Here is an 18,952-nt window from a genome sequence, read left to right as displayed (position 1 = left end):
GGCTTAGAGAGTGGCCACATTTGAGCAACATGGAAGTTCTCAGGAGGTAACTCTTAAGCACCCTGCAGCAGCTCTAGCCCTAGTTCATATTTCAGGCACACAGACTCATAAGCATAGTCATCAGTATCCCTGAGGGGCTCATTGTTGGAAAATCCTTCTTTGTTGGTCTTTACCATTGCACTTGGGGGATGGTTGCTGTTCCATTGGGGAATGTGATAGAACTCCCCTGGCTAGGAACTCAGCACTTCCTCAGTTGTCATTTGTAACTGTTATCTAAACATTTTTATGTCCCCTATATACATGCCCTGGAGAACTCCCTCCCAACCATGTGCCCCCCGTTCAATAACACCCCACACCAGTGTTCCTCTCCTGCCATATTTGAACCTCTGTGTGGTCCAAAACTTCTTCAACAATGAAGCCTAATATATTGCCAAATTCAATTAATACGAAAATGAAATATAGTGATGGGTTTAAAGATCAGAAGTAGGGAAGCGAACTTGGTCCAGTGGTTAGGGCATCCATCTACCACATGGGATGTCTGTGATTCAAACCCTGGGCCTCCTTGACCCATGTGGAGCTGGCCCCCATGTGCAGTGCTGATGTGTGCAAGGAGTGCTACACCATGCAGGGGTGTCCCCCGCATAGGGGAGCCCCATGTGCAAGGAGTGTGCCCTGGAAGGAGAGCCGCCAAGCATGAAAGAAAGTTCAGCCTGCCCAGGAATGGTGCTGCACACACAGAGAGCTGACACAACAAGATGACGCAACCAAAAGAAACACAGATTCCCATGCCTCTGACAACAACAGAAGTGGACAAAGAAGAACATGCAGCAAATAGACACAGAGAACAGACAACTGGGGCAGGGGAAGGGGAGAGAAATAAATAAATAAATCTTTTAAAAAAATAAAAAATAAAGATCAGAAGTATACATACTAAATTAGAAATACTAAGATAAAGTAAAAATAAATTTATGTATTAATAAAAATGAACAATATTATAAAGATTTGTCTTTAATATTTTGCCTTTCATCACTGTAATAGGTGTTGCTCTGTATGTACAGTGGCAAGGCACTTTTTTTCATTTCTTCCTTGATGTCTACATCCATTCCTTTTTTATTTAAATCCCCCCCTCCCCCGATTGTCTGTTCTCTGTGTCTATTTGCTGCGTCTTGTTTCTTTGTCCGCTTCTGTTGTCATCAGCGGCACAGGAAGTGTGGGCAGCGCCATTCCTGGGCAGGCTGCACTTTCTTTCGCGCTGGGCGGCTCTCCTTACGGGGAGCACTCCTTGCGCGTGGGGCTCCCCTACGTAGGGGACACCCCTGCGTGGCAGGGCACTCCTTGTGCGCATCAGCACTGCACATGGGCCAGTTCCACACGGGTCAAGGAGGCCCTGGGTTTGAACCGCGGACCTCCCATGTGGTAGACGGACGCCCTAACCACTGGGCCAAGTCTGTTTCCTGACATCCATTCCTTTTAAAAACTTTTTTTTCTAATTTTTAATTTTGTCTTCAAAAAAGTTTTAGGTCACAGTAATTCACATATACAACATAGGGGACTCCCATATATCCAATATCAAACCCTTTCCCCATTCCCCAGCAATGATCTTTTTACATGTCCATGTTACATTTGCTGCAGCTGATGTACAGATTTTAAAACATAGCTTTCTAACATGGTTCCATTTTGGTTTACATTATGGATTATATTTTATACTGTACAAATTTCTAAATTTTTAGGTTTTTTTTTTAATTTTTTAAATTCATTTTGTAAAAATATTACATTAAAAAAAATGAGGTCCCATTCAACCCCACCACCCCCACCCCACCACTCGCCCCCCAGCAACACTCACTCCCATCATCATGACATATCCATTGCATTTGGTAAGTATATGTCTGTAGTTTCTTGATGTTTTACATTATGGTTTACATTTTAGCTTATAACCTTTTATACATTTTTGGTGTATATTAATATGTCCTATACCATGGGGCTAAAATTTAACCTCCTGATTCTATAACAGTCATGTTTGTTTTGATACTACTTAACTTCAACAGCATGCACTTACTCTGTTCCTATATGCCTTTCTCCCCACTTTTTATTGTGCTTGTTACAAATTTATCTTTATATATTGTATTTCCTAAACCATGGATTTATAATTACTACTTATGCATTTGCATTTTATAATATGTAAGAAGTAAAAAGTGAATTTACATACAAAAAAACATAATATGATAGTACTGGCATTTTTAGTTACCCATATGGTTACCTTTACCAGAGTTCTTTCTTTCTATTTCTTCAGTCAACTTTCTAGAATCCTTTCCTTTCAGTCTAAAGAACACCTTTTAGCATTAGCATTGCCTGTGGAGCAGGTCTAGTGGTGACAAACTCCCTCAGCTTTTGTTTATCTGGGAATGCCTTAATCTTGCCCTCATTTTTGAAAGACAGTCTCACTGGATATAAAATTCTTGGGTGGAAATTGTTTTCTCTCAGCACTTCAAGTATTTCATCCCACTGCTGGCTTGCCTCCATATTTTCTGATGAGAAATCAGCATTTAATCTTATTTGCACTCCTTTCTACATAATACATTGCTATTCTCTTACAGCTTTCAGAACTCTTCTTGTTCTTTACATTCAACAGTTTGACTATGTTTTGTCTGGGCATGTTTCTCTTCTAATTTTCCCTGCTTGGGGCTCATTGGGATTCTTGGATCTTAATATTCATGTCTTTTGCTTACTTTGGGAAGTTTTCTGTCATTCATTCTTTCTTTCTTCTCATTCTGGTACTCCCATAATGTGTATATGGGATGCCTGGTGGTTTCTTGCAGGACTTTTAGGCTATTTTCATTTTTTTCTCATTGTTTTCCTTCTGCTTCTCAGCCTGAATTATTCTAATGGGCTTATCTTAGAGTTCACTGATTCTTTCTTCTGCCAGTTCCAGTTTGCTGATGATACCCTCTAGGGAATTTTTTATTTCAGATATTACAGCCTTTAACTCCTGTAGTACTATTTGGTTCCTTATTAAAATTTCTCTCTTTATTGAGCATCTTATATTATTCATTCATTGTTTTCCTGGTATCATTTTGTTCTTTTTCTGTATTTTCCACATCTCCTTCAGTATATTCAGTATCATTTTTTAAAGTCTTTTTCTGGTATAACCACAGTCTGGTCTTCTTTGTTGATCATTTCCAGATGTTTTTCCCTCTCTTCCTTTTGATGGACTGTTTCCTGTTTCTTTTTTGACTTGTAATCTTTTGATACACAATGTGTATTTTAATATTTTACAGTGTTAACTGTGGGATTTAGTGTTTATAACTAGCTCACATTATGACAGAGATCACCAAGTTCCAGGAGCTAATAGAACCAACAAACCAATGTACAAACACCTTTCATAGTCTTTGCAAGTTGACTTTGCTTTGGCTGGTGCTCTCTTTCAGAGTTCAGACCTCCTATCAAGAAAGACAGGATGTGGCAAATGTGAAGTGCAGTGTCCCTGTCTTTTCTGAGGCTGTGTCTTGTCCTGGACTTGTGCTTACTAGTGGCATTAGAAGTTCCCTTGTTTACAGGAATTTGAATGTCCCCTCTAAAATAGACTTTCTCCCTCTCTGGAGTACTCTATTGTAGGACTTACGGCAGGTAAGCCTTTGTCCTAGGCTGTTTGACTTAAATGTTTCTTACACTGCTTTAGCTATCTGAAGCTGCTTTTGCCTGGAGGGCAAATTCTGGGTGAGCAATGAACCTAAGAGGAGTTTTTTGGGTCAGTCTTTCCCAGCCAGAACAAGGCCAGAGACCTACAATTGGAGCATTGGCTGGCTCTACACTCTGCTGCGGATGGGCTCAGGGAGGGACCAGCAAGGATGCCAGGAGCTTCTCGTATGGCTTTTTTAGGCTGCATTTTCTTGATTCGGCACTAGCCCAGTTAATACAAACTTTAACTGTTTTCCATAGTTTTGAGGAAGATTGCTGTCTTTAAGATTCTTTTCTTGCTTTTGTCTTATGTGGGCTGGAACAATGGCCATCCTCAGAGTCAGGCCCCCAGTGATATGAAGCAATAAGCCTCAACTGGACCATACACCCCTGGATTTTGGTGAACTAGGTCTTTATGTCCCACCCTGGCACCAACAAACTGCACCAGGAGCTGGGGTTGAGTATCCCACTGTTACATGTTGTGAAGTGGGGTATGATAACCACTGTATAGAGAGTGAAAATCACTGTTGTTTACTACAATTTATCAACCTCTTCCTCCCACTCTTCCCTAGACACTAAACTCTGGAGTTTCAAAATAGTTGATATAGACATTTGCTGCCAGTTCAATAGTTGTTCCAGTGGAGGGACTGATTCCTGTTACTCCCAACTCCACCATCTTCCTCCCCAATCCTCCTTCTTACAATTTTTAAGTTGTGCTTGTCTATGTATATAGTCCTTTAACTGTTTTCTGGAACACTGAGGAAGATGACTGCCAGTTTTGGCTAGTTGCTCAAAGATTCTGTGAGGAACAGAACATGGAACATCTCACTCTGCCATCTTGGTCAACTGGAAGTTCACCTCATAACTATGTTTTTCGAACAAAAAATTTAATAAGAACAGTGGCATTGTTTTACATTTTTGCACATCTCTTCAGTGTTTGGCTTAATAGAAAACAGCTGGATTCTCCCATTTGTTGTAATATATTCTTTTAGTTGAATAATATAAAGAAAATTTGCCTTCACATAGATACATAGTTGGAAAAGGGAGAGGTATTTTAATTGCCTTGTCAAATAATTATAGGTATTCTTAGTGTACCAAAACTCAGTACATGACAGCTTGTTAATGTGGGATTTGAAATTATAGCAATGAATATTTTAACTCTATTACATTAAAATTTTTGAAACTTGCTTGAAAGCTGGACTTAAACGGATACTTGTGCACCAATGTTCAAAGAAATATTATTCACAATAACCAAAGAATGGAAGCAACCCAAGTATCCATCTCAATGCTTGAAAGGATAAACAAAATGTGGTACATATATACAATAGAGTATTATTCAGCTATATATGAAAAAGGAGTGAGGTTCTGATAAATGAGACACCATGGAAGAACCTTGAAAACATCATGGTAAGTGAAATAAGCAAGACACAAAGGACAAATGCTGTATGATTTCACTTCTGTGAAATATCTAAAAATAACTCTTAGAGACAGAAAGTAGATTAGCCAATAAGTATATGAAAAGATGCTCATCATCGTTAGCCATTAAAGAAATACAAATTAAGACTACAATGAGGGAAGCAGACTTGGCCCAGTGGATAGGGCGTCCGTCTACCACATTGGAGGTCCACAGTTCAAACCCCAGGCCTCCTTGACCTGTGTGGAGCTGGCCCATGCGCAGTGTTGATACGCGCAAGGAGTGCCGTGCCACACAGGGGTGCCCCTGCGTAGGGGAGCCCCATAGCCAAGGAGTGCGCCCTGTAAGGAGAGCCGCCCAGTGCAAAAGAAAGTGCCCAGGAATTACACCGCACACATGGAGAGATGATGCAACAACACAACAAAAAAGAAACACAAATTCCCGTGCCACTGACAACAGAAGCGGACAAAAAGAACACGCAGCAAATGGACACAGAGAACAGACAACTGGGGCGGGAAGAGAAATAAAATAAATCTTAAAAAAAAAAAAAAGACTACAATGAGATACCACTTTACACCCATTAGGATGGTTAGTATTTAAAAATCTGAAAATATGGGAAGCGGATGTGGTTCAACCAGCTGGGTGCCTGTCTACCACATGGGAGGTCCGGGTTTGGGCCCCAGTGCCTCCTGAAACAGATGAGCAGATGCCGCACCCACCATAATGAGCTAGATGCTGCCCCACCACAACAAGCAAATGCCTAAATTAGTAGATGCCATGAGCCAGCAGACACTGCAGCCCATGGGGAGCGGATGTGGCTCAGATTGCTGGACATTTGCCTCTCCCGTGGGAGGTCCCAGGTTTGGTTCCCGGTGCCTCCTGGAGAAGGCAGTAAACAATGAGCAGACAGATGAGAGAAACATCAGGGAATGGGGGGATATATTCTTTATAAATAACATCTTTTTAAAAAGTAGATTAGAGGTTAGGGGTTAGAAGAGGGGGAAATGGAGAAGTTGTTCGGTGGGTACAGAGTGTTTGGAAATTTTGAAATAAAATTTAAAAATGATTCTTTATTAAGAAAGTTTGCACTTTGAATAGCTATTTTACCCATAAATAAGTTCGCAATTGGATACACTGATCATTTGGAAAATATTGGTTCAGTGAGTTATGCAGATCTTCCAAATGTTGACTCATTATATAGAATCAAAGAAACATATTTGTTTATATCACCACCAATCTCATCAGAAAAGTTCCTAAACATTTGAAAAGTTATCAGCATTGGCAGCAAATACTATTATTGGTTTTCCTTGAAGTGACTCACTCACTCCATTCATTTTTGAGAAATTGTTGTACATAGTTGTCAGTTGTTCTTTCAATAAATATAGTCTTCCATGAAAAAAGCAGTAATTTAATACACCCTTAATCACACAAGTTCTTTTCCTGGAGACAACCATAGCACTTCTTTAGTATGCATCGAAGTATCATATGTGTACTTCGCAATTCACCAAACTGAATATTTTAAAATGTGTTCTCAAGTTTCAAGATGTAATATGATTAATATAGTTTACTACTTCATCAGGGACATTTTCAAGTGAAACTGGCTTTGCTTTATTTTTATTATTATTATTTACTTCATTTTTATTGCTATTAGTACAGTTTGGCACCATGAACTCGATTCATACTAAAGCATCAGCAGTTTTACCCCACCATTGCATTTATAACATCAGTGCAAATATCAATACAAGGAAAAAGGCAAATAATGTTTTAGTATTACTATGAAAATAGTTTTGACCTGGATGATGCTCTAAAAGGATCTTGGGTACCTCCCCACTTTAAGAACTGCTGCCTTATGCATTCTTTTCTCCTGGCTCCCTCTGTTCTTAGTACTTATATTATGCCCTAAAGACAAAGTATTGCCATCCCCTTTTTCATGTCTATCAGACTAAGAGCTCTTTGAGCACAAGGGATATATCTTATTTGCTTCTCTTTCCCCAAGACCTAACAAAGGACCCAGGACCTGCTAAATGAATAATATCAAATGATTTAAAAACTCGTCATAGGAAAGTGGATGTGGTTCAAGCAGTTGGGTGCCTGGCAACCACATGGGAGGTCCTGGTTTGGGTCCCAGTGCTCCTGGAGAAGGCAAGCAAACAATGAGCAGACAGACCAGAGAACCATCTGGGGGAGGTGGGGTAATAAATAAAAATAAAATAAATAAATCTTAAAAAACAACAACAAAAACTCCTCATACATTTTTCCCTGACTCCTTTTTGGTGGTGGGGAAACTGGGCTGAGGGTCCTGGTCACCGACACATTTCCTCTCCTGACCTTTCCTTCTCACTAAGTCTATCCATATTATTATCCATCAGGCCTAGGAACATGGTAGGCACTCATTAAATGCTTATTGAATACAGGCTGCTCCCTATGATGTTTGTTTCCTGTTCACGAGGATTATTTCTCATTTATTCCCCAAAGGATAATTGCATGTGTTTTCAGTTATTTGTGTGTGGTGGGGGAAGTTTCCTCTGAATTGTGGGAGACAAGAGAAACCTGATGAAAGTTTGGTCTTGACTCACAAAAACTTTTCCCACAGTCTGCTAGAGATCTCTCTTTGGGAATTTGCTGGCCACATCTCAATATTCATCTGCTCCATTTGGCTGTAGACTAGTCAGTGGGACAAGGGATTATTATTTTTAGAGCGCTAAGTGAAAGGTAAAAATGAAAGAAGAAACTATTTTGGCAGATGGTAGGCCCTAAAATATTTGAGTTTTCTTTTTGTATATAAAACCAGCTGTTGTCTAATAGATTCAAAAGTTATAGAGCAAATCACGCTACAGTGTTTATCTAAAGAGCTTAGTGGGTAAAAACCTTCATTAATTAGGACTTCAACATTACTTTTTAAGCACGCAGATTTTTCATCATCGGTGGTTTTCAAGGTCTGGATTTGGACATTCAAAATAAGTATCGACTTGCTGAGTTTTTCCCCCTTATTGAGAACAACAACAACTTTTTATTTTTTTTTTTATTTTTTATTTTTTAATTTTTTTATTTTTTATTGACTTTGTAATAATATTACATTAAAAATATATATGTGAGGTCCCATTCAACCCCACCCCCCCCACCCCCCCTCTCCCCCCCCCCAATAACACTCGTTCCCATCATCATGACACATCCATTGGATTTGGTAAGTACATCTTTGGGCACCTCTGCACCTCATATACATTGGTTCACATCATGGCCCATACTCTCCTCTATTCCATCATGTAGGCCCTGTGAGGATTTACAATGTCCGGTGATTACCTCTGAAGCACCATCCAGGGCAGCTCCATGTCCCGAAGACGCCTCCACCTCTCATCTCTTCCTGCCTTTCCCCATACCCTTTGTCCATTATGTCCACTTTTCCCAATCCAATGCCACCTCTTCTATGTGGACACTGGATTGGTTGTGTCCATTGCACCTTTATGTCAAGAGGAGGCTCAGATTCCACCTGGATGCTGGATGCAATCCTCCCATTTTCAGTTGTAATCACTCTAGGCTCCATGGTGTGGTGAACAACAACTTTTTAGATGGCTGATTTTCCCTTATTTTTAAATTGGAAAGTACGGCTTATGAGCCACAATTAATTTATTGATTCAACAAATATTTATTGAGTACCTGCTATGCACTAAGGACAGTTTTAGACTCTAATGGGATACATTAGTGAACAAAATTAAGCTCCTGCCTTCATGGAATTTACATTTTAGCAGGAAGAGGCAGTGGAAATTATAAAGTTAAATAATAAAGTAAATTGTCCAATGTTTTAAAAGGTGATAAATGCTTTGAGAATAAGAAAAAGTTGGGCTGGAAGCAATGGCAGGGGGAAGGAGAACACATTGACAGCTATAAGGTCTTAATGTTTTATAGAGGCTATCAAAGTTTGGGACTTGCATTTCATTTAAATATTTTCACGACTGTTTAATCATTTTAGAAGCAAATGCAAAAAGAACAGGGACATCAGTGAAAATGATGGAGTAAGGTCCTCTATAAATTGTCTCATCCATAAAAATAAGAACACTCAAAATTGTTAGAATCAACTTTTTTTCAGGACTCTGGAAATTAATCAAAGACTCTTAGCAATCTGGGAGCATTTATTCAAGAAAATGGATGGAGCTTGGTAAGAATAGTGAGCTTTCTGGCATTTTAACTTGTCCTATTCCTATCCCTTTCCCCAGATCTGTGGTAGCCTTGAAAGCCAACACCCACAATCACAGTGAAAACCAGTAGCCTGGCAGCTACTGGAGGGCTCAGAAAGGGATTGGAGCTCCTTCAAAGCCCCATTCTCGGAGACTTGTCAATATTTGACCTATCTGGTGGTTCCCTGGAAGTCCCCCTTTGCAAGGCTGTCTTATTTCTTTATTTGACCTCAGAACTGACTCAGTATGAGCAGTCTTTCCCCTTGGGGTGATTGTTACAAAAAAGGAACAGAGACAATTGTTTAATAGCTGCTGGAGATGGAAGATAACAGTTAGGGCAAACAATAGGTTAGGAAGCTTAAAAGGAAAAGCAATAGGTGAGAAAGCTTAAAAGGAAAAGCTGGAGATTGAGATATCCATCAAGGGCTTTGAAAAGCTCCAACATATTTCTGGAAATCTAGAAGGTTGTGTGTATGTGTAGGACTGTGCACGGGCCTAGGGCTGCGTGCATGCTCAGGAAAGATCCAAGAAGGCTGTAAGCTCTCACTTCTGGCTAGCCTTAAGGATCAGTGCAAACAGGAAGTGAAGGCTAAGGAGGAGTTGCAAACTGCCTGGCCAACTGTAGAAGGTATCCTCTAACAGGGAGTCCCTCATCAAAGTCTGGAAGACTTACTGATTCCAGACGTCTAAAGAAATCTCTGTCTAGCCATTAGCTGAACACTGAGCTAACTAGGCAGTGCCTGCATGTGATAAAGAATACAGACTTTACAAAATTGGATCAGAAAAGTCACTAAAGAAACAAACAACAATAACAACAAACAGCAACAACAACATATCTTGAGGAAAAGAATTTCCAGATTTGCCATGTTATATTATTTTAAAAATTCATTTTTCAACAAAAAATTGAGGCAGACTAGATAGTGAATCAACAGATGAATCTGGAACCTGGCAAAAAAATGGGCCACTGAACACATGGCTTTTGGAATCCCCAAGATGGCTGCTGAACAACCCTGGCAAGAACTCCCATTCAGAACAAGATTTCTCTGGAAGTCAGGAGAAGCCCCAGATATTCTCTATGGACCTTATCATTGGGCCTTCCTGAGGGATTGATGGTGGAATAATCAATCAAAACAGGGGCAGAATAATTAATGGCTTAAAAGGCAAAGCAGGAAATGGATGTGGCTCAAGCAACTGGACTTCTGCCTACCACATGGGAGGTCCTGTGTTCAGTTTCCAGTGTCTCCTGGAGGAGGCACGCTGGCGTGTGGGCAGGCGTGGTGAACTGATGCAACAAGATGATGAAACAAAGAGATACAAAGAGGAAAAACAGTACACAACAAACCAGGGAGCTGAGGTGGCTCAGGTGATTGAGTGCCTCTCTTCCACATGGGAGATCCTGAGTTCAGTTCCCAGTGCCTTCTAAAGAGAAGACAAGCAGACACAGAAAGCACACAACAAATGGACACAGAGGGCAAACAATGACTGCAAATAATGAGGAGTGTGTGTGTAAGTAAATAAAATAAACCTTTAAACAACTAAAATTTTTAAAAAGGCAAAGGACCAAAGCCAGATACCCCCTGCCCCCTGTTCTTGCCGCACCTCCCCCCCCCCCCCCGCTCTGCTCTTGTTTCTTCTCCCCTGCCTGGAATAGCACACAAGTGAAACCTGGGCCTTTGTAATCTGTAATGGGGAATTGTAGTCTGTAAATTCGCCCTGTTTATCACTTTTCAGTCCCTTCTTCTCTACCTGGGACCCATAACCTGTTATTTTCTCCCATTTCTCTTCCCTCCCTTCCCTAATAAATTACTGGCCTAACTAACCTGGCTTGCTCTTTTTTTTTCTTCTATAGATGTATTTATTCATTTATTTATACACACAAGGTATACATACATATATACTCTCCTTTATACGCCGTATAAATGTTTTTCTTTTTTTTAATTTTATTTTTTAAAGATATTTAGATTACATCTAATATTTAATGTAACATCTAATGTTATATTAAAAATACAGGGGATTCCCATATGCTCTGCTCCCCACACTGCCCACCTTTGCATTAACAACATCCTTCATTAGTGTGGTACATTCATTGCAATTGATGAACATGTTTTGGAGCATTGCCACTAAGCATGCATTATAGTTTACATTGTAGTTTACACTCTTTCCCACATAATTCTGTAGGTTATGATGGCTTGCTCTTGAAATACCTAGGGAAAATCTGGCAACAAAACTATGGACATGAAAAGAAACAAGAAGTTATGACCCATACAAAGAAAACAATTATAGTCAATAGAAAATGAACCTGAGGAAGCCCAGATGCTGGCCTCATTAGACAAAGACTTCAAATTAGCTATTTAAAATATATTTGGGAAGCAGACTTGGCCCAGTGGATAGGGCATCCGTCTACCACATGGGAGGTCCGTGGTTCAAACCCCGGGCCTCCTTGTACCAAGTGGAGCTGGCCCATGTGCAGTACTGATGCGCGCAAGGAGTGCCCTGACATGCAGGGGTGTCCCCGCATAAGGGAGCCCCATGTGCAAGGAGTGCACCCCGGAAGGAGAGCTGCCCAGTGCTAAAGAAAGTTCAACCTGCCCAGGAATGGCACCACACACAGAGAGCTGACACAACAAGATGACGCAACAAAAAGAAACACAGATTCCTGTGCTGCTGACAACAACAGAAGCGGACAAAGAAGAACGTGCAGCAAATGGACACAGAGAACAGACAACTGGGGTAGGGAGGGGGGAAGGGGAGAGAAATTTAAAAAATAAAATAAAATATATTTAAGGAACTAAAGGAAACCATTTCTAAAGAATGAAAATAAAGTATAAGCATGATATCTCACCAAACAGAGAATAACAACAGATAGAAATTATTTTAAAAAATAGAAATTCTGTAATTGAAAAGTACAGTAATAAAAAGGAAAAATTCACTAGAGGGGCTCAACAGCAGATTTTAGCAGGTAGAAGAAAGACTCAGCAAACTTGAAGATAGGTCAATTGAGATTATCCACTCTGAGGAACAGAAAGAAAAAAGGATGAGGAAACATGAACAGAGCCTCAGACACCTGTGGTACACCATCAAGCATACCAACATATATGTAATGGGAGCCTCAGAAGAAGAGGAGAGAAAAATGAGCAGAAAGAATATTTGAAGAAATAATGGTTGAAAATGTCACGAATTTGATGAAAAACATTAATATGCACATACAAGAAACTAATGAATTTCAAATGGGATAAACTCAGAGATCCACATACACTGTAATAAAACTCTTGAAAAAAAAGTCAAAAAGCAAATCTTGAAAACAGCAAGACAGAAGTGACAACACCTGCAAAAAGTCCTCAATAGGATTAGCAGCCGATTTCTCATTAGAAACCATGGAGACCAGAAGTCAGTGACATGATAAAGTACCGAAAGAAAAAGTCCATCAACTAAGAATTCTATATCTGGCAAAACTATCCTTTGAAAATGAAGGAGACTTAGCAATTCCACTCCTAAGAATTGAAGATGGGGACTCAAACAGAAATTTGTACACAGTAATCATAGCTAGCAAAATGGTGAAAACAACCTAGGTGTTGGTCAACAGATGACTATATAAATAAAATATGATGTATACATACAGTGAAATATTATTCAACCATAAAAATGGAATGAAGCTCTGATATATGCAACAACATGAATCAACCTTTAAAATATTATGCTACATGATGAAATATCCAGAATCAGCAAATTATAGAGAAAGAAAGAATAATATAGGTTACTAGGAGCTGGGGTGGGGAATGGGGGGTTATTGCTTAATGGGTACAGAGTTTCTTATTCTTTTCCATTCATTTCAGGTCAGGTTTTATTGCTACATGAGTTATAAAAATAGGATAATTACCAGAGTTATTTGATTTTCCAGATTGCAGAAAAGATATTATGCACCTGTATCTGGCATATAATAGATTTAAGTAGATACTCAGTGAATTTTATCATTAGGGTCCATTCTCTTCTCATTACATTTTTTTAAATTAGAGAAGTTGTAGGTTTACAGACAGTGTTTCTTCTTGGGGTGATGACAAAGTTTTGGAAATGGATAGTGGTGATGTTGTACAACATTGTGAATATAATTAATGTACCTAATTGTATGCTAAAAATTTGTTATATATATTTTACCACAATAAAATAATAAAAAAGGAAAATTAAAACATTCCAAGATAAGCAAAAACTTCAAGAATTTGTTGCTGGCAGACCTGCCTACAAATAAAGAGATTGACTAAATAATAAAAAAAATTCCCACAAAGAAAAGCCTAGGCTTCACGAGTGAATTCTACCAAACATTTAAGAAGAATTAACACCAATCCTTCACAGATTCTTAAAAAAAAAGAGAGTCTGTGGACACTTCCTTTTATGGATTGAATTACATCTCCCAGAAAGACACATTCAAATCCTGACTGTCAGTCCTGTGGATTTGTGAATAGGATCTTTGAAGATGCCATTGGTTAAAGTGAGGCCAAACTGAATCAGGGTAGCTTTAATCCAAGATAACTGCAGTCCTTATAAGCAGAGTAATAGTAGGAGACAGAAGGAAACATACAGAAGGAGAACAATGAGAGACAAAGATTTATGGATTGCTGGCAAGTCACCATTGGAACACTACAGACTTTAGAGAACGCATAGTCCTGGCAACACCTTGAATTTAGATTTCTAGCCTCCCAAACTGTGAGACAATGAATTCCTGTTGTTTAAGCCAATTAGTGTGTGGTGCAGCCCTGGAAAAATAATATAGTTCCTGTAGCAGTTTGATATTATTGATGAATTCCAAAAAGAAATACTGGATTGTACACTGTTTGTACAATGTTTGTACACTGATCTTTCCTCTGGGCATAATAGATTATATTGGATTCAGAGGTTTACTTGATTAAGTAACCAGGTAAACCTCTTGTGCCAGTAGGGCACTGAGTCCCCACCCCTTGGTGGGTGAGGACTCACAGATAAAAGACATGGCAAAGGACAGAGTTGGAGGGTTTTTGATGTTGGAGTTTTGATGTTGGAGTTTGATGCTGAAGCCTTAAGCTGGAGCCCCGGAAAGAGAGAAACCCTAAACCTGGAAAGAAGCAAGCCCTGGGAAGAGAGGAACCCAGAAATCCTGAACCCTCGCAGACATCGGCAGTCATCTTGCTCCAATAAGTGAAAATAGACTTTGATGAGGTAAGTAACTTATGCTTTATGGCCTGGTATCTGTAAGCTCCTACCCCAAATAAATACCCTTTATAAAAACCAACTGATTTTTGGTATTTTGCATCGGCACCCCTTTGGCTGACTAATACATTTCCTAACTCATTTTATGAGGCCAGTATTCTCCTGACACAAAACCATACAAAGACATCACAAGAAAAAAAGCTATTGACCAATATCTCTTATGGAATATAGATGCAAAAATCCTTAAGAAAATACTAGCAAACTGAGTTCAGCATCATATAAAAGGTTTATATGCCATGACCAAGTGGGATTTATATCAGGAATGCAAGGTTGTTTCAACATATGAAAATTAATCAATGTAACATACCATATTAAGAGAATAAGGTATAAAAACCACATGATCATCTCAATAAATGCAGAAAAGGTATTTGACAAAATCCAGCACCTTTTCATAATAAAAACATTCCCAAAATTAGAAAAAGTGGGAATTTCCTTACTATTTCATCTATGAAAAACCCACGCTAACATCATACTTAATGGTAAAAGACTAAAAGTATTCCCTCTAAGATCAGGAACAAGACAAGGATGTCTTGACCAGTGTATTAGTCAGCCAAAGGGGTGCCGATGCAAAATACCAGAAATTGGTTGGTTTTTATAAAGGGTATTTATTTGGGGTAGGGAGCTTACGGATACCAGGCCATAAAGCATAAGTTACTTACCTCACCAAAGTCTACTTGGAGCAAGATGGCTGCCAACGTCTGTGAGGGTTCAGACTTCCTGGGTTCCTATGTTCCTGGGGCTTCCTTTCTCTGGGTTAAAGGTTCCTTCCTTCCCGGGGCTGGCTTCTCTTTCCTCTGTGTGCTGACTTTCTGAGGCTCCAGCTTAAGTCTTCAGCATCAAACTCCAACATCAAAATTCCAACTTCAGAAACCCTGAGGGGTGGGACTCAATGCCCTAGTCATAACTCAATTATGCCTAGGTATAGATCAGATTTCAAGCATAATCCAATATTTTTTTCTGGAATTCATCAATAATATTAAACTGCTACAACCAATATACAAAAATCAACTGTATTTTAATGCTCCAGCAATGAACAATCCAAAAAGTTCAGTTAAGAGATCAATTCTATTTAAAATAGCATCAAAAAGAAAGAAATACTTTGGAATGACCAATAAGTGCAAAGCTTGTACACTGCAAACTATAAAACATTGCTGAAGGAAATTTTTTACAAAGACCTAAATAAGTGAACAGACATTCTATGTTTGTGGATTGGATGACTTAATATTGTTAGGATGAAAATGCTTCCCAGATTGGTCTACAGATTCAATGTAATCCCTGTCAAAATCCCAGCAGCTTTTTCTGCTTGTTTGTTTACAGAAATTGACAAGTGGATCTTTTTTTTTTTAAAGATTTATTTATTTATTTATTTCTCTCCCCTTCCCCCCACCCTGGTTTTCTGTTCTCTGTGTCTATTTGCTGCGTCTTCTTTGTCTGTTTCTGTTGTTGTCAGCTGCAGGGGAATCTGTGGGTCTTTTGTTGCGTCATCTTGTTGTGTCAGCTCTCCGTGTGTGCGGCGCCATTCCTGGGCAGGCTGCACTTTCTTTCGCGCTGGGCGGCTCTCCTTATGGGGCACACTCCTTGTGCGCGGGGCTCCCCTACAGGGGGGATACCCCTGTGTGGCAGGGCACTCCTTGCGCGCATCAGCACTGCACATGTACCAGCTCCACACAGGTCAAGGAGGCCCGGGGTTTGAACCGCAGACCTCCCATGTGGTAGACGGACGCCCTAACCACTGGGCCAAGTCCACCACCCGACAAGTGGATCTTAAAATTCAAATAGAAATGCAAGGGAACCAGAATAGCCAAAAGAATCTTGAAAAAGAAGAACAAAGTTGAAGAACTCATACCTCCAGATTTCAAAACTTACTACAAAACTACTGTAATGGAAACGTTGTGGTACTGGCATAAGGATAGACATATGGATTATTAAAAAATAGAACTGAAAGTCCAGAAATAAATTCTTAATTTTATGACCAATTGATTTTTGACAAGGGTACCAGGATAATTAAATAAGGGAAAGGATAGTCTTTTAAACAAATGATGTTGGGAAAACTGGATATCCAAATATACAAAAGAATGAATTTGGACCCCTGTCTCACACCACATACAAAAATTAACCCAAAATGGATCAAAGACCTGAACCCAAAAGCTAAAACCACAGAACTCTTAGAAGAAAACAGAAGCATAAATCTTTGTGCCCAGGATTAGGCAACTGTTTCATAGATCTGACTCCAAAAGCAGAAACTACCAAAGGCAAAAAGTAGATAATAGGATTTTATCAAAATTAAAGCTTTTTGTGATTCAAAGGACACTATCTAGAAAGTCAAAAGACAACCCAGATGGTACTGCAGGGGCAGTTACTGGACATTCTATGTCCTCCCATGGCCCCTTGAATGGACTGGGGGAAAAGTGTAAACTATAATGTGGACCATTGACCATGTGGTGCAGCAGTGCTCAGAGATGTATTCACCAAGTGCAATGAATGTCCCATGATGATGGAGGAGGTTGTTGTTATGGGAGGAGTGGGGTGAGGGGGGTAGGGGGTAAATGGGGACCTTATTTTTTTTAATGTAACATTAAAAAATAAAGACAAAGAAATTAAAAAAAAAAAAAAGACAACCCAGAGAAAGGGAGACAATAGTTACAAATCATATATCTAAGGGTGTAGTGTCCAGAATACAGTAAGAACCAATACAACTCAATAATACAAATAATCCAATTAAAAATGGGCAAAGATTTGAATATATCTTTCTCCAAAGAAGATATACCCATGACCAATAAGCACATGAAAAGATGCTCAACATCGTTAGTCATTTGGCTAATGCAAATCAAAACCACAGTGAGATACCACTTCACATCCACTAGGACAAATATAATAAAAAAAGACACACAATAACAACTGTTGGTGAGGATGTGGAGAAAGTGGAACCTTCATTCATTGTTGGTAAAATTGTGCAGCAGCTTTGGTAAATAGTTGAGCAGTTCCTTAAAAAGTTAAACATAAGATTACATATGACCCAGCAATTCCATTCCTAGGTACATTCCCAAGAGAACTGAAAACATATCTTGTGTGCAAATATTCCTAACAGTATTATTTATAAAAGGCAAAAAGTGGAAACAACCCAAATGTCCATCAACTGATAGCAGATTAACAAAAGGTATGTCCATACAATGCAATATTATTCAGCAACATAAAGGAATGAAGTACTGATTCCTGCTATAACATGAGGGCACCTTATCACATTATGCTAAATGAAAGTGGTGAGACACAAAAGGCCACATATTTTATGATTGCATTTATATGAAATGTCCAGTATGGACTATCTATAGAGACAGAAACCAGATTAGTGGTTGTCAGGGACTGGGAGGAGGAGGAAATAGGAAGTGACTGCTAACAAGTTTTTGTTACTTGGGTTTCAACAAGGGTTTCTTTATGGGGTGATGAAAATGTTCTAGAATTTGCTAGCTGGGAAGGTTGCACAACTGTGTTAATATACTGAAGAACTACTGAATTGTAAACATTAAAAGGGTGAGTTTTTGGTATGAAAATTATATTCCGATTTTAGAAAATACAAAAGAAACAAGGAGTTTCTCCTCAGTCTTGGCTGTTTAAATCACAAACTCCATCCACCATTTTAAGTATCAACAAAATAAGAGAAAAACAAAAGTGTTATTTTCTTAAACAAGACAAAAATGAAAGCTGAGGCTATGTTTAAGCAGATTAGTACTCTGTTGAGCAAGGTAATTACCCTACCAGCTAAATGAAAATACGGAGTCGCGTGTATACTCTTTCTCTGCTATGCCCTAACTTCTGCAGTGAACCACCAGGCTGGTGAGTAGATGCCCTTGGACCAGCTGACAGCAGTTGGTCACTGCAACAACAGAAGCTCTGACAAGTGTGCTCTAGGCTTTTATTTCTTTAAAAAAAAAAAAAGCTCTCCTTTGTCCCTAGTAGGACCACAATTCTGCTTGGACATGGAACTTTGCTTACGCTAGTGACTGAAGCTGGCTGCCGCTGAGCTGGCAGCAGTGGGCCTTTTTAAGGTTTTCACAAAACAATAAACAAATGAGGGCTTTTAGTTGGTGATGAACTCAGAGTCGCAGGCTCTGAGAAAATAGCATGTTCCTTAATGTTCAGTTGCAAGAAAGAATGCATTCTAAGAGCCAGGAAAAATTTTTAAAAGAGTAATAAGGGTGGATCTTGTCCTATGAAATTGTAACATGGCGTTCTAAAGCTACAATAATTAAAGGGTAGAATAGAATAGGAATGAATTTAAGGGGGTAGAACTTAAATCTAGGAAGAGACTCAACCTATGAGAATTTGGTATACAGGCAGTCTTCTTCAGTTGAAGGCATGGCTCTTCAATTGCCACAGTGTAGTGAAATAACACCAGTTCCCCAACATGGTTCACATTATAGTTACCTTGACATATTATCCGTGATCAATTGTGTTA

Source organism: Dasypus novemcinctus, chromosome 9 (assembly GCF_030445035.2).
Source record: "Dasypus novemcinctus isolate mDasNov1 chromosome 9, mDasNov1.1.hap2, whole genome shotgun sequence".
Lineage (NCBI taxonomy): Eukaryota > Metazoa > Chordata > Mammalia > Cingulata > Dasypodidae > Dasypus > Dasypus novemcinctus.
This window is presented reverse-complemented; position numbering follows the sequence as displayed.